Source organism: Podarcis melisellensis (genome assembly GCF_964234715.1).
Source record: "Podarcis melisellensis genome assembly, chromosome: 5".
Taxonomy (NCBI): domain Eukaryota; kingdom Metazoa; phylum Chordata; class Lepidosauria; order Squamata; family Lacertidae; genus Podarcis; species Podarcis melisellensis.
This window is the reverse complement of record NC_138537.1, coordinates 86,624,655-86,647,001: the sequence shown is the minus strand read 5'-3', so window position 1 is coordinate 86,647,001 and position 22,347 is coordinate 86,624,655. Positions and strand designations below refer to the sequence as shown.

General features: G+C 51.1%; 1 long non-coding RNA gene across 1 annotated transcript; it reads right to left on the bottom strand.

Annotated features, from left to right (window-relative positions):
* Positions 1-649: 649 nt before the first annotated feature.
* On the bottom strand, positions 650-21,335 carry LOC309371294. The gene is made up of 3 exons (XR_014169022.1): positions 20,539-21,335; positions 19,233-19,385; positions 650-781 (listed from the first exon to the last, which is right to left on the bottom strand). It is a non-coding gene; the product is annotated as an uncharacterized lncRNA (long non-coding RNA).
* Between the last annotated feature and the right edge of the window lie 1,012 nt (positions 21,336-22,347).

Genomic DNA, 22,347 nt, shown 5'->3' with positions numbered 1-22,347 from the left:
GAGGAATTCATTTCATCTCTCTGCCTCCTGCCAGGGGCTGAGGTGCCGCCATTGAGGTTAACGGTGCGGAAGAATACAAAAAAATTTCATTGAGGAGGATTATAAAAGTTACTAGCTGGAACATTAACAGAAGAGTAACTTGTAAAAAATGCAATATTACAATATTCACAAGGACGGTAGAGCGTGGTAAAGCTATAAAATTCAACATTAAAATCTTCTACGGCCTAGATAACCTAGTTAACAAACATTGTGCTGGAACTACTTTTTTGCGGGGACGTGGCGGCCGCTGCTCCTGTCTGAAGGGTGTGAAGTCCAGGGGCCACCCGGCGCGTGGGGAGGAGGCCGGGAGAGACGCTCGGCTGTGGGGCTCCCTCCGCGGTGCGGCGCCTAAGGATGGAACGCAGGTCTCTAACTTGGACCAGGGAGGGTTCCAGATCAAAGGAGGGCGGCGCGGCGTTCTGGAGCTTAGGGTCCCTAGGACATTCCGTATCCAGAAAAATCTGGAGTGCTCTGAGGTTCCCCCTGCGGCCGAACACCTCCCTCTCGCCGAAGATCAGGCAGATTTCCTTAGCAGCGCCGTAAAGTCTTGCAATTCTGGATTCCGATCCATTGCTTTGCAATTCATCTGGGGCTAAAACCAAAACTGGAGGAGAGCGGAATTGCTTTCCAAAGCGGCGTGAAAGCAGTGCATCAATGCGCAGGGAGTTCCGCAGATCTCTCTCGCCTTTCCGGTGTAAAAAGGCCGCAATATGAGGATTCCTGCTGAACAGGTCCAGAGACTCTTTGTTAAAAGAGAAAAGGAAAGAAATTATGTTAAAAATCCCCTCCTTGCTCCATCGTAGAGAGGGACGCGCGCCTCTCATCGCAGTGACGTGGAGGGAAGGCGCACAACCCGCAGGTGCCCCCAAGGTAACGTGAAATTGTGGGGATCAGGGGGGTCAACTTGAATAAAATATTGGGGCGGTAGGTCACGCCCAGCCCCTCATAATCGATCACAAGATGCAACGCACATGCTATTTGAATGAAAATGCCCGTCAATTTTGGGGCGGCAGATCCCCTCAATATTTTGGGGGGGCAAGGACCTCAGCACATAGGAGTTGCCGCCTACGGTGGAGATAAAGAGGTGATTGGGAAGCTTCAGGAAGGTTTCCATCAGCAGCCCCACTCATTTCCTTTTCCCTTGGCCTAGAGAGGATGCGTAAGTTGCAAGAGACAACCCTACACACTGCTGTTTTCTGCATGTTCTCCTCGTTCACTTGGATTTTTTTTTAAAAAAAGGACAGTTTCCCGTCCTGGGGTGACTTGGGGGGCTAAAGGAGATGGGCCTGGAGGGGAGGAGAAACCTGATTCCAACAGGGAGGGGGCCATGTTGTGGGGAGAGGATGGGAAAGGCTATTAAGTCAGATCACTCACTGTCTATCAGCTTCTGTTGCTTTAGTAACAGATGCCGGCTTTGAACCTGCGCAGAATCCTCCTTCAGGAGAGGCGAAAATTGGGTTCCAGCCGAACGCTGGCAAGACTAGAGAATGGTGTGTGTTTTGTGCTTTGTACGAATTAAGTCAGAGAAGTCAGCGAGCCTTCTTCCTCCGTCAGGCTCTTGGAAGTGTGATCCTGAAAAATGGATGCGCAGAGGTCCGATGCTGGCGTGTGCCCAAGAAGAAAGCAGACGCGAATTGCGCGCATCTTAATGAGCTCGCGTTTGCACGGGTACATAGTCCAGTTCACACGTTCACATTTTCCCTACACTGCGTGATGGAACCGTGGAGTTTCCTTTCTGGACCCACACGCGTTGGTTGGCTGCGATGCTCATCAGGGAAGCTCTCGAAGGAGCCTGCAGCGCGTGTATGTTTCACCGGGAGTAGGCAACGTATGGACTCCAGTTGTCCTGCCATTGACGCGGGTTGGTGTCGCTGCCTCTAAGATTCACTGCATTTGGTGCCCCTTTGTGGCTAAGTGGGTGGGTTCAAAGTAGCCCACTTGGCGCTCTCCCAAGCACTGCCAATCAAAGTCGGAGTAGCAAACTGAGGTCCCGGGACGCCTCGGCTATGGGGATAGCTACAGAGAACCCTTCCAGCGCAGATGAGCACGGTCTAGCTACATGTCTGTCGCCCTACATAAGAGCCATGGGATGGGAAAGGGGATGTGCGTATTCTGGATTGACTGTCAAGTCATTCCAAAGTGGAAAACTAAGGCAATTATGTGATGTGCAATTCTACCGTCCCTTCCTTCGAAAGAGGGACTTGCCTGGTCGGTGTATGCTATTCTTAAACTCTCTCCAAAAATCCAGTCTGCTCAACTGTTATTCACACACACACACGGGGGATAATAACTTAGCAACACCATCCATTGTCCAGCTTCACTTTCAATGGATGATCCCCTTGTTGCAGGGGGAGTAGGGGCCGCGGAGAGAGCCTGCAAATATGTGGCAAGCAGGCTTCTTTTATCCCCTCGATTCCTCGCAGAAAATGCTGGGATGTGAAAACTGTATAATTTGTTGCAGATCTACGGGTGTTGTACCTTCCCATTCCAAGTCGCCCAAAGATGGGAGAGGACTTTGCCCTCAGTTCCCAGGATTGACTACTGCGCATGGGCGTAGAGGGGGAGCATATTGGCCAGCACTAAACGGTTACTTGAAAGTAAGCTACGTTGGCACCTGGGAAATGGTTCCGAAAACAATAAGCTGGGACTTAGCGCCTCCAATTCAGGCATGCAGCGTACCAGCCTGACCGCCTATAACCTTTGCGTCAGAGGAAACCTACTTATCTTGCGAAGTGTGGCTGCCTCTTTGTGTATATGTGTGACGGGGGGGGGCGCGGAGGGAGAGAGAAATCTATTTTTTCCATACTATTATTTCCGTGTCCTCCTCTTCTTCATCTTCATCTTCCGTTTCTGTATCAGGAATCAGGAAAGGGGTTAAGGGAGAGAGGAGGAGGGTGGAAGAGACAGAGAGAGAATCTCTTTTAGCTGCTCCGAAGTGCGATTCAGTTCCCCAGGGAGTTGGCAGACAGTTTGTGGAGACGTTACTCCAGATTTTCAGACTATGATAAATATGATAATTTGTATAAAATTTGAATGGGTTCTTGTTTTCAGGGAGAATGCCTCCGATGATGAATGTTCCTGATTTTCAGATAGATGGCTGATAAAAAGTGTATTGAATTGTTGAAAGCGATTTTAATTTTAATTCTCTACCTGCAGATGTCTAATAATAATAATGTCTCCTAATAAAATAGGAAGGTGTCAGTTTAAGCAGCGGTATCGCGCTTGACTTCCCCCTTCCTGTCCCCACACTGTGACAACATTAACCTCTTCTTATAAAAAAAGCACATAAAATTATTATAATTACAGAGTTATTAATTTTAAAAAGAGGGTTAGCAGGATTTTTATGATTATTAATAGAGCTCACACATCTTACCCCTGGAAGTAAATCCCGAGCGCTAAGACTGTTATTGGATCGGAATCGCCTCTGGAGCTTCAGTTTGGACATTTGAAACAAAAAGGAAACGGGGGGCGCAGATTAAGCCGTAACTTTCCCCCCTCCCTTGAACTTATTTAAAAGCCACGGGTTTTAGAGGGTGCCGCCATAGGATGGGAAACGTTCACACGCCTCCGAATTCTTAAAAATACCTATCTGACGCGGGAGTGGGGGGGGGCGACCAGTTGGGTAGCGGGGGGGACCCATTCAGCAACACAAATCTGCCCCAGGTGAAGCGAACTGGGACTTCTCTCTAGACTGCCTTCCTCTGCCTATTTAACACCCCTGATTTTTTTTGGGGGGGGAAGGCTCGCCGCTGTGCCTTTCAGACCACCACTGACCACACTGCGGGCGAAGCCAAACCGGCTGACTAGTAGCGCTTCAAGCTTGGCTGCGAATTGACCTCGAGTTATGTCCAACTCATCCGAAGCATAAACCGGTTTGCATCCAGGTTGACAAAGCACTGGGGTGGGAGGAGTGGGGACTCAATCGCTTTTTATTTTTATTTCCCTCGCCCGCACCGCGACCGAACGAGGCCAACACGAATCCACGCGCACAGGGTGTCAAGCGAAACCTCGCCCGGCCTTCATCCTTTTGCAACCGCGCGCTAAGCTCGCTGACTCGGAAGCAAAGTGTTTCCTGGGTGCAGTAAGACTTAACTTCCTCGCAAGCGGCCCTTAGGCTCGGAGCCTTCGGAGAATCGACGTGGGGCCGCCAAATTAATACTTGGCTGTGAAGGAAACAGTCCTCAAAAGGAAACGGGCGGGAGGTCTCTGGGGCTGCGATGAGAAAGTCCTTCTGGATTTGCAACCAACTTTAGGCGAAGCGGCCGGGGCTGGGGAATGGTTGACTCCAAGTTGTTGTGCGCCAAACCACTAGGCGCTGTGCTAACGTCTGAAAAGACAAGGCAGGTCAGAGAGGGAAGCGATGGGGATTAGACGGGAAAGAGGGTCGATCGGGAAGGTACAGACAGAGAGTGGGAAGACAGGGCCTTCCCAAGGAGTCTGAAGGTACCTGCCCGAACTGCTTCAGTCTGTCGGACAGCAAAGAGTCATTTTGGGTTGGTTGTGGCCCGTTCGCTTGGGAACTAGAGTCAGTTTTGGTCGGTGAAAGGTCAGGAAAGCCTGAAAAGAAGGTGGGCCGAGGTGCAACTTCCACCAGGGGAAAGCCGAGCAAGAAACGACGGCGCACGGCGGTTTCCACGCAAAAGAAGCATGCGAGGGGATGGTTCACCTCTGCTCACCAGAGGGCACATTAGGGTGGATGGAGGAGCAATGCACGGCTCCCCAGAACAGCTGCTAAATAGAGGCTGACTAGTATGCAAGCAGGCGATCGTGTGATGTTTGTGTGTGTCTCTGCTTTTCAGGCAGGTACCAAACCTGAATGAAGACATAGGGCGTGGAATCCCAACCGCCTGATCTTAAAGGCATTGGGCTAACACCTACCCGCTGGGGACGCACTTCCGAGTATACAAGCCTAAAATCGGACCTGATCTTGGCTCTCTTAACGCCTTTGCTTCCTATGTTCAGCCAGAGGCCTAAATGTACGGGGGATATCGCCGTTTGCAGGTTGACAAGCGTCTGCAGCACGTCCAGGCGTTGCAATAAGAAGGGGGACTTTGGCACGGATTGTTTCTAATCCCCTTTTCTGCTATAGAGTCAGTCTCTGAGATTACAGGATTGTCCGAGGCTTTACTGAGCGTGCAGCCAGTTTTGGCCACAGAAGCGAAGTCGGACCACCCCCCATTTGTTGCACACGCAAAAAGGAAGGAAACGGGGGCTGGGACCGAGGCTGTTTTCCAGGCCCTTTCCTCACATTTTCTTAGAGAAAGAGGTTCCTGGCGTTTTCAGAATGGGTTGGAAGGAGGAATGGGTAACCCATCTCTTACACAAACGTACCGGCGTGGTAATAATAATAATAATAATAATAATAATAATAATAATAATAATATGAGTGCGGGCGTTTTTCGGGACTGGAGAGTTGGAGAAGGGGAGCCCGCCGCCCGCTCCGATTCTTCCAAGAAATAGGGCGAACTTTAGCCTCCAAGAATTCTCCTCCCACAGCCCTGGAACATTCACTTTTCTATTCCAGGAGGGGCGCGTGGTTAGGTTCCCTGGGCGCGCCTGGCGCTTTTCAGCTGGCTCGGAGAGTTTAAAAGGATCCGGAAGCGGTTTAGGCTTCCTCCACCACCCCCTCCTCCTCTCCAGCTCCCCGGCCTGGATTCCACAACTGATCCTCCCTTGCCCGCAAAGGTTTGAGCCGGACTTTGGCGAGCCGCCCGCCGGCCAGACAGCTCCTTCCAGCTCTCCTCTCTCGGAGGAGGAAGGATGCGAGTCTCCGCGCCTCCTGTCCTCGAGGACTCAGTTTCCTCGCTTGCAAATCGACCGAACGGATCCGCTGCGTCCTTGCGCACAAAGTCTGCGCACTTATTCGGGGGAAAGTCCTGTTGAACTTCGTGAGAGACAGACTCCCGCAAGAAATTGTTAAGAGGGGCGGGGAGCTCGGTTGCCAAAACATCCTGTTGCCAGCCCCCGAGTCATCGTCATCATGTGGGGCTGGGCTGGGGGGGGGGGTGAGGAAGCGGATTTTGACCCGACCAAAATAATCTCACGACAACAGCAGCGAAGAGAGCGGCGGAGAAGCAGAATCAATATTTATGCACACAATGGGTGGCAGTCACCTAAATTTTACTCAGAGTAGACCCATTGAAATGAATGAACTTTGCTAATTTAGGTCCATAAGTTTCAACGAGAGTACTGAAGTCACTCAATATTTCTTTTTTCTGTCAAACTTTAGCAGTTCTTCCAAGGTGGGCACCTGCTTCAAATAATATCTTGAAGATTTTCAGACTGCACTAAAACTGCAGCTGGCCTCTCCTGCCTTTGCCAGGAAACAGAAGGGTCTTTTATAATCCTGGCGGAAGCAGCAACAGTTCTGATCCCGCACGGATTTCGAGGGCAGGAGTCGCTGGACTTTCAGATGGATTTCGGCCTGATCTACTTTAACCCAGGAAAGCCACCAGAAGACACAGAGAGAGAGAGACTTTCAGGGAGAACCATCCCCTGTCCCTTTATGTTGGGCTAGGAACCAGTCGAAAAGCAGATCAACCCTTTAATTTAGGCCAGGGTTAGAGAGGTACGCGTTCTCAAGGCCAGGCCCTGAACTATATAAAAAAAGCAAGAAGGAAGATCATGCCATTTGAGTGTGTACAAAATAATTTCCTCCCGCTGGTGCGTAATGCTGGCCGCCGCGTCCGGATCTGGGATTGAAAGGGGAAGCATTTGCGAGGATAAATAAGAGCAAATGAACCCCCAGCAATTCTCCGTTTAGAAATGAAGGGGAACTAAACTTTCGTGCCCGGCTGCCAGCAGGAGCCCAGGAGGAGAAGGGAGAAAAAGGGCAGGCGCTATCTCCTTGGAAGAGAGATTTGGGGCGCAGAGTGAGTACGGGCATTCTGGATCGTGTCCCGGGGGCAGATCTCGCCTGGGCGGTTGGGGGGGGCGAAATCCCTGGTGCGTTTCCTGTTCTCACATCCAGACAGAAAGTGAACGAGAAGTGGAGGGAGGGATGGGGGTTCGCCTGTCGCCTCCTCACTGGCTCTAGGGAAAGCAACCCGACGGCGCTTCGTCTCTGCGAGATCTGCTTTCAGGCTGAAGTGGCCCTATGGGAGAAGAGAATGAGACGCAGGAGCCCAGCAGGGAAAAGATAAGAGCTGCTAGGAGGGAGGTGGCTTCTGTCCCCGCAACCTCCGCAGGTCAGAACCCCGAAGGAAGAAGGAAGTATCTTTTCTGAGCCTAAGCAGGACGTCTGAAAGGGCTGGGCGATATCTAAACATACGAAGTGGTGATGGGAAAATTATAATAAAAGTAATAATAAGACCAGCTCTGCCCATGCAACAAAAGGTGCCAACCTGAATAAAATATTGGGGAGGACAGGTAATTACGCCCCGCGTAACTGTTCACAAAACACGGCCCACGCACACCATTTGAATGAACTTGGGGGCAGCCCCCCAAAAAAAACATTTTAGTGGGTGGGGGCACGGGCGTAGCCAGGGGGTGCAGAGGGCAGCTGACCCCCAATCAAGTAGGTAAATAAAAATACAGTGGTACCTCGGGTTATGTACTTAATTCGTTCCGGAGGTCCGTTCTTAACCTGAAACTGTTCTTAACCTGAAGCACCACTTTAGCTAATGGGGCCTCCAGCTGCTGCCGGGCCGCCGGAGCACGATTTCGGTTCTCATCCTGAAGCAAAGTTCTAAACCCGAGGTACTATTTCTGGGTTAGCGGAGTCTGTAATCTGAAGCGTCTGTAACCTGAAACGTCTGTAACCCGAGGTACCACTGTACTTAACTAACTGACCAATTGCGTCGCAGATAACTCAGTTCTGCCCTCCAACATAAAGCCTGCCCCCCAAAAAATCTAGCTACGTCCGTAGGTGGGGGCCACAGGGACCTCGACCACTAGCAGGAGACTCCTACGATGGCAGTGGTGGAAGTAGTAATACGACCCCTGCCCATTTCGACGACTAGGAAGCCCCCTCCCTATGCGAGGGGAGAACCACCTCAGTCCCGGAAAGGAGCGAAAGGGCAAAGCGGAAGAAGTAGGAGACCTGCCTGGCTGATAGGAAACACAGCTCTGAGAGACTGTGATGGTGCGTGGAAAAATCACGCACGGACCCTGCGGCACCTCGGGGACCACGCGAGCAGATCGTGGGAGAAGCTTTGGCACCTGAGCAGAGGGGCTTCAGTCCGGGTGATGGGCACCCACGTTTTGTGGAAGCACCCAGAGCCAGTGTCACCACGCGAGGGTGAGGGAATTGCTTGGCCACAGACCCAGGATAATATCCATCTGGAGGCTGAAGTTTTGAATAGTCGAGTTTAAAGTTCTTTAGAGTTTCTCCTGAAGGCTTCTTCTCAGCGCGTTCCTGCTACCCCTAAGCAAACCTCAAGGTCTCTCATAGGCTAATATTTATTCCCCACATATTGAGGGTCCGCTTGAAGGGAAGGGAAGGAGTCTATTCCGCACTGTGGACTCTGAAATGGGAGAGGGAACAGGGGCAGAGAGTGCGGTTCTTGTTGGAATTGATATTAGAGTTATTTTCAAGAGGGAACGGTGTAAACGCTTGTGCGCGCAGCAGGTATATATGACAGAAGCAGCTCGATGCCAATCGAATAAACGGATAGAGGCCAACGATTCTCAGTTCTCCGGCTCCTGCTGAACACTGTGGGCCATAAGTCCACATATTTAGGGAAGTCACAGTGGTGCTAACACAACAATTCCATTCCCAATACACACCCAGAACTGTTCTAAGCCGCCTTCACTTTTACACAGCTTTGCTGCCATCCTGAGGTGCTCTGTCCTTTTTTTTAGAAGTTCAGAATGTTGAAAACCTAGAGAAGAGTTGGATTTGAGTTAAATGTTAAATCTAAAATTGAGACGGATAAGTTTGAATTTGAATTCAAGGACTCCACGTTTACAACCTGTCCGGGCATTGAGACTGCAACTGGCAAGAGTCAGGTCCTTTTTCGTGGTGGGCCCTATGGAGCGCTCCGCTTTCCGGGGCGCAGATGACCGCTATGTTGCAGCTTTTCGAATAGTTTAAAAAAATACACCACCTTTTAAAGTATTAAATTAAAACGCGCCTTTTCCTAACCACAGCTTTTTCTTGTCCAATTGGTCTTTTAAATGATTGCTACTGTTGCTGCCTTTTTCAGATTTGGTTTTTTGTGTGTGCATACACACACACACACAAACACACACACACAAACTTGTGGTGCTTTTATGATATTGTGAATCACCTTGAGTGAGCCACGCCCCCCAAGAAATAGCATATCAATAAAGATACAATCACATAAAACGTGTTTGATTGGGTATGTTAATCTGAGAAGAGCATTGTTGGGGGGGAGGTTGTCTTTATTATGTGTTTTGTGTTTTTATGTTGTGTTTTTATGTTGTAACCTCCCTGAGACTTGCGGACATAGGGTGTCATACAAATAATAAAAATAAAAATAATAGTTTTGACAACGCCACAGGTTTACTGAGTTCCAATAAGGTTCAGTTAGATTTACTCCAAAGTAAGGGTGCCGAGAATTACGGTAATCATTGGCAGATTAAGACTGCAGTCCCAAGTGAGTTAAGTCCCGTTGGACTCGGTGGGATTTACTATTAAGGAGGAGACATGTTCAGGAATGCAAGGCGCATAAATCCTTTTCAATGCCGATTGCCTGGGATGGTCTTTTAATTTGACTGAGCATTTCTCTCCAGTAGAGAGAATTTATTTGGGGGAAACCGCCTGCGTTGTGCAGGAAGGCAGTAAGAAAGGCGGCTGCCAGAACGGGAGCCCCTTTCCCGGGGAGAGGGGAGGCAGCTCCGATTTGTCACCCACCACAGCTCAGTCCCTCCAGAGCCTTCCTAGCCAAGTTAAGGGTCTCCCTTGAGGGTCAGCTGGTTTTCAGCCCACCGACCCCTCTTAAAATCTGCCGTTGCCAGTGACCTGTCGCGCAAGGTTCTCGTAAGGACCGTGAAGCGCTCTTGTCTTGTTCACACTATAAATTCTGTGGAAGAACAAGAATAATTGTGATTTTCAAGTCCCGCTGGCGACGCGAAGAAAGAAACAAGAACGGGAAATGGAACCGAAGCCTTTATCTCTCTCCCTTTTGGCAACCCACGAGCCCTCTGGTTTTCTCATTCCTGGTTACAGACTTGCGCTTTAAAAAAAGTTTGGTTAATGTTTGTTAAGTTGCCGTCGTCATCTTCCTGCTTGCTGTCAGGCAAGCCCCTTCTCTCTCTCTCTCTCTCTCTCTCTCTCTCTCTCTCTCTCTCTCTCTCTCTCTCTCTCTCTCTCTCTCTCGCCCTCCGTTTCCGGTCAACTGGACCCACGGCTCTCTCCGACTCTGGTATCCAGAGAGCTCCCGCCAGTCGGGGAATCGAGGCAGGCACCTTAAAAGGCGGGCTTTGAATTCAAGTTGCTCAGGATGCAACTCTTGTCTTGCTTGCTTGCTCCCCTGTTTCATTTGGTAAATATAAACACTTTAATAAACTCTCTAAAGAAAACCGGCTTTCCTTTTTCCACTCCCGCGGATTAAGAATCGGGCTTGAGACTACAGCCCTCTGCACGCTTGGCCTGGGGGCAAGTCCCCAAAAACGGGGTAGGGGTCTTACTCCCCAATAAACGGGTAAAGGATGGGGCTAGCTGTGCTTGCCCCGTCTCCCGACGACTGGCCGAGAAAGCGCTCCTTCCTCGCTCTCCAAGCCAGAGGAGAAAGTTGTGGAGCGACTCTGGGTGGCGGACAGGTGAGCTGGGGGGTTGGCGAACCAACATCGGCTACTATGTGTAGTCAGTGTTGTGGCGGATAGGCTCCCGCGCGCGCCCAGGTGGGGTTCACACGTGCACAAAATTGCAGCTAAGCCCGGGTCTTGAGCGCCACTTCTGAACACACGTTTAGATCGCGGCAGCTCAGGAAGGGAAGAAGGAAGATCAGGGAGCGCGGGAAATTGACGCAGTTCTCAAATGTGCGGGAACCAGATCATCACCATAGAATTGTGAAATTGGAAGGGATCCTGAGGATCCTAGTCCAACCCCCTGCAGTGCAGGATCCTTGAGCTCTTCCTTCCCCGCCTGGTCCCGAGACCGGATCTTGACTAGCGGGTGGGATGCATCATTATATTTGCTTTTTTGCTTAACTTTATTAGCTCTGCGCTGGCTCTTGTTCAGAGTTTTCATTTCAGCAAAACGCTCTCAAAAACCGACCAAAAAATTTTGAAAACAGCAAATGCGACAGGATAAGTATAAGATAATTATAAAGCGGCGCTAAAAAGCACTCAGACAGCTCACTCAAACCCGAATTCAACGGATTTATATATATATATTAAGCACGGGGAAATCAAATGCGCGGAAAAGGAGATTTTGGGAGACAGGGCGCCACCGCGGAAAAGACCCTCTCGCCCAGTACCTCCCCACTGAACCGAGAAGGCGGGCTCCAGGCGGAGAGCCTCTGGGGGTGCAAAACGCGGGCAGGCGCGCCGGTGCGCAGGCGTGTGAGACAATTTAAGTATACTGTAGCCCGATTTCCCAGTGCGTTTCAAACCTTCCATCCCTCGGCAATATCTACACCACCCTCTCCGAGTGCTACTCTAACCACGCTAAAGAGCGAGCCTGAATGTGACCACTCACAACCATTCCACTCCGCCTGTTAGTCCCACCCTTGATGATCCGGTTTTTCACTGAGATGGCGAGAAAAGCGGTTCTAAACTAATCCTGACTCCTCCAGGAGGTTCTCTAATCCGCCTCGGGGGAGCGCTCCAGGCCTCCCTCCCCTCCAACAAAGGGGGCTAGTAGCCCAAGTACTCCCGGTCCTGGCCCGTTATTGGGTTGTCTGCCTGAGGCTGGCCCGCGCGCGCGGACCCCAGGCGCCTCCTTTCCACTCCGGCCTAAAGGGTTTGCGGATCGGGCTAGCAGGCTTGTTGCTCCGACTTCAGTTCACCCCTCTCCACGTTTACCTCCCGGCATTAGCCCGTGGGACAGTACCCCCGTCCAACCACACCCCGCGCAATAATCCCCTTTTGGGGAGTTGTGGGTTACAAGTTGGAAATCGACCCGGATTCCTCCCAGAAAGAGGAAAAAGACGGGGGTGTCTCTGGCGGATCAACCCCCCCTTTTTTTAAAGGAGTGATGCTGCCTGCTCACCTTTTCATTCCCCGCCCCCCCCCCCTTATTCTCGCGTTCCTGGGAACTTTTCTCCTCCGGAGTTAACTATTAACCGAGGCACAACGGGCAATTTTCTTGGGAATGTGAGCTATTTCCTTTACACTGCAGATAGATGGGGCGAGTGATTAATAGCAGATATATATTTCAAAGAGATCGCCGATGTTTTTATGTTGAGCAGAGGGGGGCGGGGAGAGATGCATCGCAAGAGGTCCCCGGAGAGATGCGTCTGTGCAAAAACGCGCAGGAAACCAACCCAAAAGGACATTCTGCGTCTATATCTATCTTATCCATATGTTTTTAAAAGTTTGAACATTTCAATTAAGAGGAGTAATTTTCTACTTCGTCGTTGCAGTTGAAATTACAGGAGTGTCGTGTGTATGAGGGGTGGGAGCGGGGTTAGTTTCTATTTGTATAATGAAGAGTAGTATTGGCTCCCTTGGAAGTCTCCAGGAAGTTTGATGCTTTCTCCCGCGCTCACACCCGACGCCAGACGCTTTTTATTCCATCTCCCGAAGCAGGGGCGCTCCTTTGCCTGCTTGACTTTATTTCTCCGGCTGATCCCGGGCAAGGCAATTTTTTGGTCACTGCCTGCTTGGCAATGAAGGGCTGCGCACTACCTGGTGCTTATAGGATCCGGAGCAGGCACTGCCTGAAACGCAGAAGGAGCGGGGTGTGAGGCAGCAAAAGAACCCACCTCTTTCGAGGTGCTTTGCTCCTGCAGCCCGCGCAGGGTTAATTCCAAGCGGCGACTCTGAACGAGGGATGGCGCTGCGTTTGCGCTGCTCAGTGAGCTTGGCAAAGCAGCCACCCAAGCCGCGCAGGGCTCCCCCGACCTTGGCTTTCTGGGAGAATCCCAGTTCTCCAAAGGGACCGATCCACAACAGAGTTGCGCAGACCGAGGTCGGAGCTCGAGAAATCCTGCTGAAAACCAAGACGGCTGAAATGAATCGAGTTGTGGATCGGGTTCAGAACCGCGCAGGTCGATCCTAAGCGAGCCCCGCTTGGTTTAACTGGGTTGCGGGGGTATTTCCTCGCCACTTCAGAGTAAGACTGCATAGGCTGTAGGGTGGCGCAGAAGTTGGAGAGGTTGTCCTTCTTAGGATGGGACGCAAAGCCTCCCCAACCTCTTTCCACGAATCCCATCGTGGTGGTGCCCTACACGTCATCTGCTTCTCCTCTTCCTCTTTCAGTCTTTATTTTTTTTGGGGGGGTGTCCTCTATTTCAGTTTCTAGCCTTCCTTTCTCCCTTGCCTCTTTCTTTCTGTTTCCCTCTGCGCCCTTTCTCCTCCCCCTTCCTCTTTCCTTCGACCCGCTCCTTTTTCTTTGCGCCCCCCCCCCCAGACCACGACGGTGGCATATGAAGTTCTAAGTCTAACTGGCTGGTGTCAGGCAGTTCTCCCTCCCTCTCTCTCCCTCTCTCCCTCTAACTCCTAGGCAGCCTGGCGTGACGGATTAAACATCAACTAGTTAAATAAAAATTAATATCAAATGCTTCCTAACTTCTAATGTCATGTTGTTTATAACTAATGAACTGATTAGGGGATAAACACATCAGGAAGACGTTTCTGCTCCTCTGCTCTTCGCCAGAGACAGCAGCTTCGAGAGGCAGCGCTACCCCCACCCACCCACCCACCCACCCAATTGTCCCTGCCAGGGTTCTTTCTCCCCACATATAAAACGCCAGTGAGAGTGGCAGATGGGGAGGGGAACACGCTGCAGTGGCGGGAGGGTGTGTGTGCTCCGAGGTGGGCTTGGGCGCTTAGCTGTGGACTCCAAGGACCTTACTTGGGGAGGAGGGGGTGTATATATTGCCAATCCTCTCCCTGGCAGAGATGCGCCCACAGACTCGGAAGGGGGGGGGGAGGGAACCAGGGGAGAAGATCACCACTGTCAGGAGGCAAGCTCATGCCTGCGCTTGTTTGAAAGTTCCTTTGGCGATGGGTCACTCAACAAACGGACATTCCTACAATTATTAACAAAGCGGTTCGGCTATATTCCGCGTTTGCGTCCCGTCTCCCCACTCGATGCAAATCACACCCCCCCCAACTTGGCTTGTTGGTGGATGGTTGCACTGGAGGTGTCTTTTCGACCTCTTTTTCCCCCCACCTCCTTGCGCGCCCCCCCCCAAAATTGGCCACCTGGCCTCCACCCCCACCCCTCTGTCCCAGGAGCTCCTCATAGTTCCGGGAAGAACCCCCCCCCCCGGCTTTTAAAACACTGTTTGTCCAGCCCGGCGTCGGTTTTGACAAGACCATAATAACAGGGGAAGCATTTTAAAACCAATTTAGCAAATGCAGAAATGTAATTTTAATGAAGAATCGATGAGCGAATGGTTCATTTTTCCTAGGGTACCTTGTTGGAGTTGAGAGACTTTCAATCAATGGGGGGCGGGGAGGCGGAGCGGGGAAAAGCGAGGAAGAATGGGCTCCCAGGCGCATCTGCTGCCGCCGCCGCGCCGCGCCTGCTCTCCCAATCCTGAACTGCGGAAGGAAGAGACAGGATTTGTCCAACAAACAAGCTGACCGGCCAAGAGACCGCAAGGAGGGAGGATCTCAGGGGCTCGAAGGGGGCCACGCCATGGGCGTAGCCAGGCTTTTTGTCAGCCGGGGCAGGCCTTTTGTTGGGGAGGAGGAATGCAGAACCTCAGCTAGCTATGTATATTTATGGATTTTTATTGATTGAGGAGGGGGCAGCTGCCCCTCCCTTGGCTACGCCCATGGGCCACACACTCTCCTTAGCGAGATTCCGAAGTACATAGGAGGGGGTCTTCCGCAGCCCCCCTAAAATCTTGGGGGGGGGTCCCCGCTCCTCCTCCGCCCCAAGTTGATGGGCATTGCCATTCAAATAGTGTGCGTGCGCTGCCTCATGTGATCGATTATGCTGAGAGGGGCTTACCTGCCCCCCCATATTTTATTCAAGTTGGCACCCCTGCCGACGGGGGTGGGGAACCCGAGTTCAAGATCTCGTCTGAATCCGACCTAGATTTATCTTGGCATTTTAGGTGAGGGAGGAGAGCTTAGATGGCTGTGGTTGCCCGCTCTTCAGACTGATCATTGAGAGCAATGGGTCTATAGGCGAGTCAGGGCAAGGCTCTAGCTGCCGTGTCCACACACCCCATACCTTCCTTAAAGTGGTTCTTGAGATCTTTAAATAATGGCAGCAGGCCCCCGCCCTCTCCGCTGCCGACAAAATGAGTTGGCATCTTACTCTCTGGAGCTGGGCCACACCACTCTTCGACTTGCGAGGGATTTTGGCAGCGATCCTCGGCCAGAAGCGCGCTCTCTCGCCACCATCCTGCAGGTAGCAGGCCCCTTGATTACCCAAGGTTGGGTTTGTGTTGGGTTGTCCCCATCCCCCCACTCCTCCCCAATGATCCTAAGGGATATCTGGTGAAGCTATCCAAAGGTGATGACTGTTAGCCAGACGGTCTTTGAAGGCAGCCCTGTATCGGGAAGTTTGTAATGTTTTATTATGTTTTTATATGTGATGGAAGCCAGTTTATATGTGATGGAAGCCAGGGTAATAATAATAATAATAATAATAATAATAATAATAATAATAGTTACAGATAGGTAGCCGTGTTGGTCTGCCATAGTCAAAACAAAACAAAATTCCTTCCAGTAGCACCTTAAAGACCAACTAAGTCAGTTCTTGGTATGAGCTTTCGTGTGCATGCACACTTCTTCAGATACTGTACTTCTTCAGAGTGTATCTGAAGAAGTGTGCATGCACACGAAAGCTCATACCAAGAACTGACTTAGTTGGTCTTTAAGGTGTTACTGGAAGGATTTTTTTTGTTTTAATAATAATAATAATAATAATAATAATAATAATAATAATAATAATAATAATAATAATAGGGTGGGTAGGGAAGTGAGGTTCCCATCGCCAAGCTTCAGCAACGACCCTCTTGGGGTCTCAGGCACTCTGTACATGCCCTCGCCCCTCTCCACTTGCGACCGGGCCCGAGGGCTAGCGGGGAGGAGCGCCTCTTGTCATCTTAAGAACGCGAGACAAAGCGTGCTTGTGCTGGCAATTTTTCTCCCCTCCTTTTTTTTAAGCTGGCTGAGGATCTGTGGAGCGGCTTCTCCTTCTTCCAGGGTTTTATTTTTATTTTTTTTTAATTCCCCGGGAAGGGGGGGTGAGTAAAGGAGCCCCTCTCCCTCCCCCCTCTCTTTCGTTCTTCCTCTCCTTCCCTCCCTTTCTCGTTCTCTCGTTATCTAAACCGTTTAGCTTTGGGTGGTTGCTCCCAGATCTCCAAAGTGGGGCTGTGGGGTTGGGGGGGTAGCCGGCAAGACGGCCCAGCGAAGCGCTCGGCAGAGGAGCAGCGAACGCGAAAAGGCCGCGGCCGATCTGCTGGGCTGAGCCAAGCGGCCCAGGCAGGGAGACGCACCATTAGGCAAGGCAGGCATGGCTCACAGCTCCGGCGGGAGAGCAGGTAAAGGAAGGGGGGGAGGCGGTTGGCTAGGGCCCCTGGGCCCCGCTGAATATTCACAAGGCAGGCAGGCAGGAAGGCAGAGATCTTCCCCCACCAGCACCCTGGTGTCAGCAGCAGGTGACGGAAAATCCCCCCCCCCATCAGATATAGAGAGACTTGCTTGGCTCCAGGGAGCCTACAGGTGTGCGGCGAGCCGCGTCTGAAATCTGGTACTGCGGAGCCTTCCCTTCGGCGGCCCCGAGTGCAATCAGGACTTTTGCCCAATGAAATGGTCCTTTGGAAACTTCCGCTTCCCTGGTTGGTTCCCTGTGGCGCCGCTCTTCTCCAATTAACCTCCTGGTGCTTGTCACGACTTCCCTCCCAGCTGAAATTGGCGTGCGCTCCGTTTGAAAGGAAGGGATAAAGTTTTGGTGTCAAATGGGGAAATTTAAGCCAGTGTCGAAGGTTTTGGATTTGAGGCCAAACTGTGGTCGCCTCGCCTGTGCGCGGGGTCTGCCAAACAGCAAACTACAAACTAATTTATGGAGCTCTCCTCCTGTTAATGTCCCGCGCAGGTACTTTCGACCCCTCCGTTGTGGATCTAGCTGTCCGGGGAGCGCAGGGCGTCCCCTTAAGAGTGGGGGTGGCGATGGGGGCTAAGTGAGTAGAGCTTTGGAAACTGAGGAGCTCACCCTATAGCTGCCACGTGTACACCCGGATTAAATCTTTGAAGAGCTTTCTGTGCCTTGGGGATGGTTGAGGGTTCACAAACCGATCTCCAAATGTTGCTTCAGTCTGATCCCTGCCTGGGCTCACAATCTGGGCTCCTGGTCCAGCAATCGCTGGCCCAGAGAGGCTTCAAGACTTATTGACTAATTATGAGTGAGGTGGGGGGGCAGGAGTTTCTGCTGCTGGGCCATTGAAGTCCTTGCTGGACTCAACAGAACCAAACCAACTGAGACTTTTAAAAGAAAACAAACCAGGAGTCTTTTAAAAGAAAAAGGTCTATTTTCGCTAGTTATTCTAACGAAGTTTCTCTAAATCTAGGAAGCACTTCTTTAGAGAGAGATTCTGTAAACATACCCGGCAATATAAGGAAGATGAAATGCATCCAATTAAAACGTGCAATATGCGTTAGGGAATCTATAACTGATGGCATGTGAGTTTGCGAAGGAGGCGATTTGTAGGGGAACCTCAAAATGAATGAACTTTTCTGGTTCGATGCAGGCCTGAAGATGCATGATCACTGATCAAATAAAGTCAGGAACACATCCAACACTTAATACGCGTTAAGTGTACTGTTGTGTATTAATCGTGTGTTTCACACCTGCCACATAGGAGAGAAGGCCGAGCCAATTTTCCAGTCTCCCACGCAATGATTCTCGGTAGAAAATCCCTCTTCTCCCTTCCCTCCCCCCGTTCGAAGTCCCCTCTGTTCCATTTCCCTTCTGTGTCTCTAAAAGATCTGCCCAAGTCCCTTTGCATCTGAGGTTTAAATAGGAAGATCAATAGAAAACAGTTGTAATGATCTAATTAATTATAGCAAAATTAAAAGCGAGTAGAAAATCAATCTCTGATGGTGTTGAAGATGGAATTAAATTGATAGTCCATCTGTTCACCTCCTAGACCGTATAAATTTGCAACCCAAGGACGGAGCTAATGGGATCAGGCTGCTCGAAATCTCCTCCTATCTCTCTCTCTCTCCCCCCCCGGCCCCCGTTCTTACTCCTTCCTGAAGTTCAAACTTGCAGAATCAGAGCCTGCCACAACTTCTCCGCCAGACAGTTGCAAAATTAAACACAATATGAGGCAGTTCTGTGGCAGAGTCAAAGCAACAAGCAACAACAGCGGTGTGAAACTGGGAAACACTGGTGCAAACTGGGATTCTATCTCTCTCTCCTACCCTCCCTCTTCCTTCCGGTTTATCCAGAGAGGCCACTTCGTATCCTATTATTGGCCATAACTCCCTCTTCCCAAATTCCTAAACAACCACGTTGGTTCTAATGTTCCACTAGCTCCTAAGCCCGCTGTTTTCGTATGCCACTTTTAGGGTTTGAACCAGCCTGTAGCGGGTGGGTTGTGAGGCCTCGACACCCATCCACACTACACAGTGGAGCTGCCTTTTAAAAAAGAGTGGCAGAATTAATCACAGTAATGAATTTGCACACTTGCTCGGAAGTAAAGCCCACGGAAGGGGATGGGAACTTCCGTTCGGGATCAGTCTGCGAAGCCATGCAATTCCGTACTGGTTGCACACACAAAAATCTGCCTAAATCCGAATATCGGCTTAATTGATGGGCCAAGTACCACGCAGGGAGGGGAGGTGGCGGAGGAACCCTAACAAATTGGCCTAAAACAATGGCGTCCAAGGTGCACATCTAGGCAATCTCGAGGTGCGCGCGCGTGCAAACACGTGTATTCCCCTTACACACACACACTTTGGAAATGGCATTCTCTATTCCACCCGAAGGCAGGGATTCCGTCCTTCTCAAGGCCGACCGCCCCCCTCCCACGGATTTTAGTGAGACCTTCTCCCAAGAGGGGTCGCAGACTTTAGAGAAGGGGCGGTCAGGTGGTCCCCGACTGCCCGCCCGCCCTCTGGATCCCCCTCTCACCCCACCCACCCCTAATACCTACCCTTCTTCCGGGGAGAGGCTTCCTCCACCAACCGAGCCGGCCCGGTAGGTCCCTCTTAGGCCTTTCCGCCGTCCTTCCTCTCCCTTTCCCGCAGCTAGAGCACCATCCGTTTTCCTAGGCTTTGCTTTGTTTCTCACGAACGAGGACTGAGAGCTAGGAAGAGAGAGAGAGACAGAAATCCCTCCTGTCGCCCCGCTGGTCCCTTTTAGAAAGCAGCCGGGCGAGGACTCTGGCTTGGGTAGCTTTGCTAAATCAGAGCCCCCCCCCCCCAAAAAAGCAAATCGCAACAGCAACCTTTGCAGCTTGCTAGTTCTCTTCTTCCTCGCTTTAACCCCCAACCCAGCCCACCGCGCCGTTCCCCACCTCTCCAAACTCCCTGCAATTTGCCCTAGAAAGCATGGCAAGGAGGCAAAGACTGACGTCTGGGGAACTCCCCCCCCCCCACTCCGGCTCCTTTAGGGATGAAAAATGGAATATTTTTTTGTATGGGGGGGGAGCTGCAGAGCGCAGTGAAATTAACCGAACAGAAACTCTGCTTCTTCCCCCGGGTTTGGGGACGAGCGAAGTGCCGCGTAAGCCTTCGCGTAAAAACGCCAGCCCCGGTGGGTTTGCGGGGCCTTCCCGGTCCTGCAGTGTTTGTGTGGCGGGGGGTGTCCGCCGTCCCCTATGCGGAGACAGCAGAGGCAAGAAGGAACGCGATTCCACGGTGTGGAAAGCAGACTTTGCTGGAGCTCTTGAACTGGAGTCTCTGTCCTCTCCCCTTTTAAAAATCCTGCCCATTTTAGAAGTGGGGTAAACGAGATTTCCAACCCTCAAAGCCGTGATTGCTCTGCTGGTTCCCCTCGAGCTTTAGCGCAGTGTTACCATTATCACCTAGGCCCAGAAGAAAACTCCTACATATATTGCTATATATATTTATTATATATGTGTATATATTAAAATTCCTCTCCTTTGTCCTTTTCTGAACCCTACACAGAGACACACGCGCGCGCGAAGAGGGCAGGCAGGCAGGCGCCCCGGAGCTCTGCTAATCCGTTTTATTAACTAATATATTCAAAAGGATGGCTTGGCCTATCGCGAAAGGCTGTTGCAGCCTTTCTTGTCGGTTGGGGCTTTTGCCTGGTCGGGCAAAAGGTGAGCTGTCGTGGGCCCCTCGGTCCCCCTCCACCCATCCCTCCGCCTGTGAAATACACGCACATTTTGACTGGATTATGCCCTGAAAGTTAGAGCAGCGCCAGGACTCCTGAAATTATAATCCGTTCGGGACTTTTCTCCGCTTCCTCCCCACGAACTACCGCCGTCTTACCTGAAAATGTACGCGAAGGATTAGTGCAGGTGCCACGAGCTGCTTCTGAGCAGAAAAAGACGCGCGATCTTCTGAAAAGTTGGAGACCTATGCCGAAGTTTGTTGGGGTGTTGGGCAGAGAGAAATCGTTGGAGGTTTATTCTCTCTCTTTCTCTCTCTAAGGGAAAAGTGTGTCCAAAATTAACTAACCACCTCAGCAGCATCCAAGGGCGGCTATATTGAGAAAAGTTTGCAGAGAGGAAATCCTGAACTTCGCCGCCGCCGCGTGGAAAGGGCTGCAGCGAACTCCATTAGGTCAGGATCCCACGCAGAGGAAAGACTGGCCAGCGGTGAGGGGTGGGTTAGGGAGAGGCGTCTTTGCAAACCTCGGGGTCGGAGAAATCGGGGAGGCAGCTTGGGTGGGCCGGGGAGAGAGGCGATGCTGGAGAGCCCCGGCCAGGCCGCAGTTCAAAGACTGGGGAGCCCCTTTTGCTCCTGCCTCTCTGGCCCCTTCGTTTCAGCATGGACCTCCCCCACGAGCCCATCCTTTTCCCAGCCGGTGCCGGCTGAACGTGGAGCGGAGGAACCCGAGTGTCTCCTCCCTTCCCTGCGTCCCGCAAGGCTCCCTTTCCTCCCTCCTGCTCACCTGGGGCTCCCTTCGCATCGCTTTGGGCTGGGGTCTTTGGGGGGTGTTTGTTCGGAACAAGGAAAGGAGCTCTTTCTCTCTAAGAAGGTTTGGCTGCTCAGCTCTGGAGCCGTTCACAATTCTCATATGCCCGATTTAATGTTGTCCTTAAATGTTCAGTTTCTCCTCTCCTTCCCCCTTTCTTTTTACACCATTTCAATTATTGCTTTTATTAATTTTGATCTTGGATTTAGATCTGCTCCTCCAGCCAAAAGCTTCCCGAAGCGGCTACACTTTTATTGGACTATGGTCTCAGATAACTTTAAAATCTTGCATTTGTTTAATTGCACAGAGAGGTCTTTGGGTTTGTGTATGTGGTTTTTTCCCCTGTTCGTTCGTTCGCTCGCCTCGTTCTCCTCTCCCTTTCCCCCTCCCCCTCCCCTTAATTTGTCCCTTTCGGGGACTCTCGTTCAATAATTCCCCTCACCCTTCCTCCTCCCGATTCCTCCCGATCCCTGCGTACGCACGCACACGCACGCACACACACACCATTAGCAATTCCTGCCAAAGTCGAGTGACTTGGACCGACACACTTTTTAATTAGACTTCAGATTTGAGGATTACCTGCTTTCAGATTTTACAAAGAAGTATTAAACGGTGAGGGAAAGAAGGGGACAACAACATCCCTTTCCACCCCCTTACAGGAAAAAGATGGAAACTGTTCTCTTGCAAAGGAAGAAACTTTCCCTGGTATTCGCCCTCCCAAGGCCCTGGCTGACGCTGACTCACCACCTGAAAGGTTTAGGGTCAGAGACGGGGAGCGAGCCGGTGCCCCTTTTGGGGTTTTTTATCTCCCTTCTCCCTCCAGACAAACTCAGCATTAAATCGCTATCCTCCTGGTTACCAAGGAATGAGGAGAGGGCCACATTTCCAAATTCTGGGTGGCATAATGGTGTCCACACATAAATTGTCGTGTGGAGGTTAACTTTGTCTCACCATCGTTTTGTTTCCCGGGAGAGAAAGCGCCTTTATTCAGCAAACAGAAATTGCTAAAAGTAACGATGCGCCGTTTGAAGTATTCGTAAGTTATTCAGATAATATACATCGGCAATAACACTTAAAAAATAATGTCACAGTCATGGAAAGAACACCAGAAAATTAATAACAACATCGCAGGTGCCTTTATTCTATCGATAGAAATAATT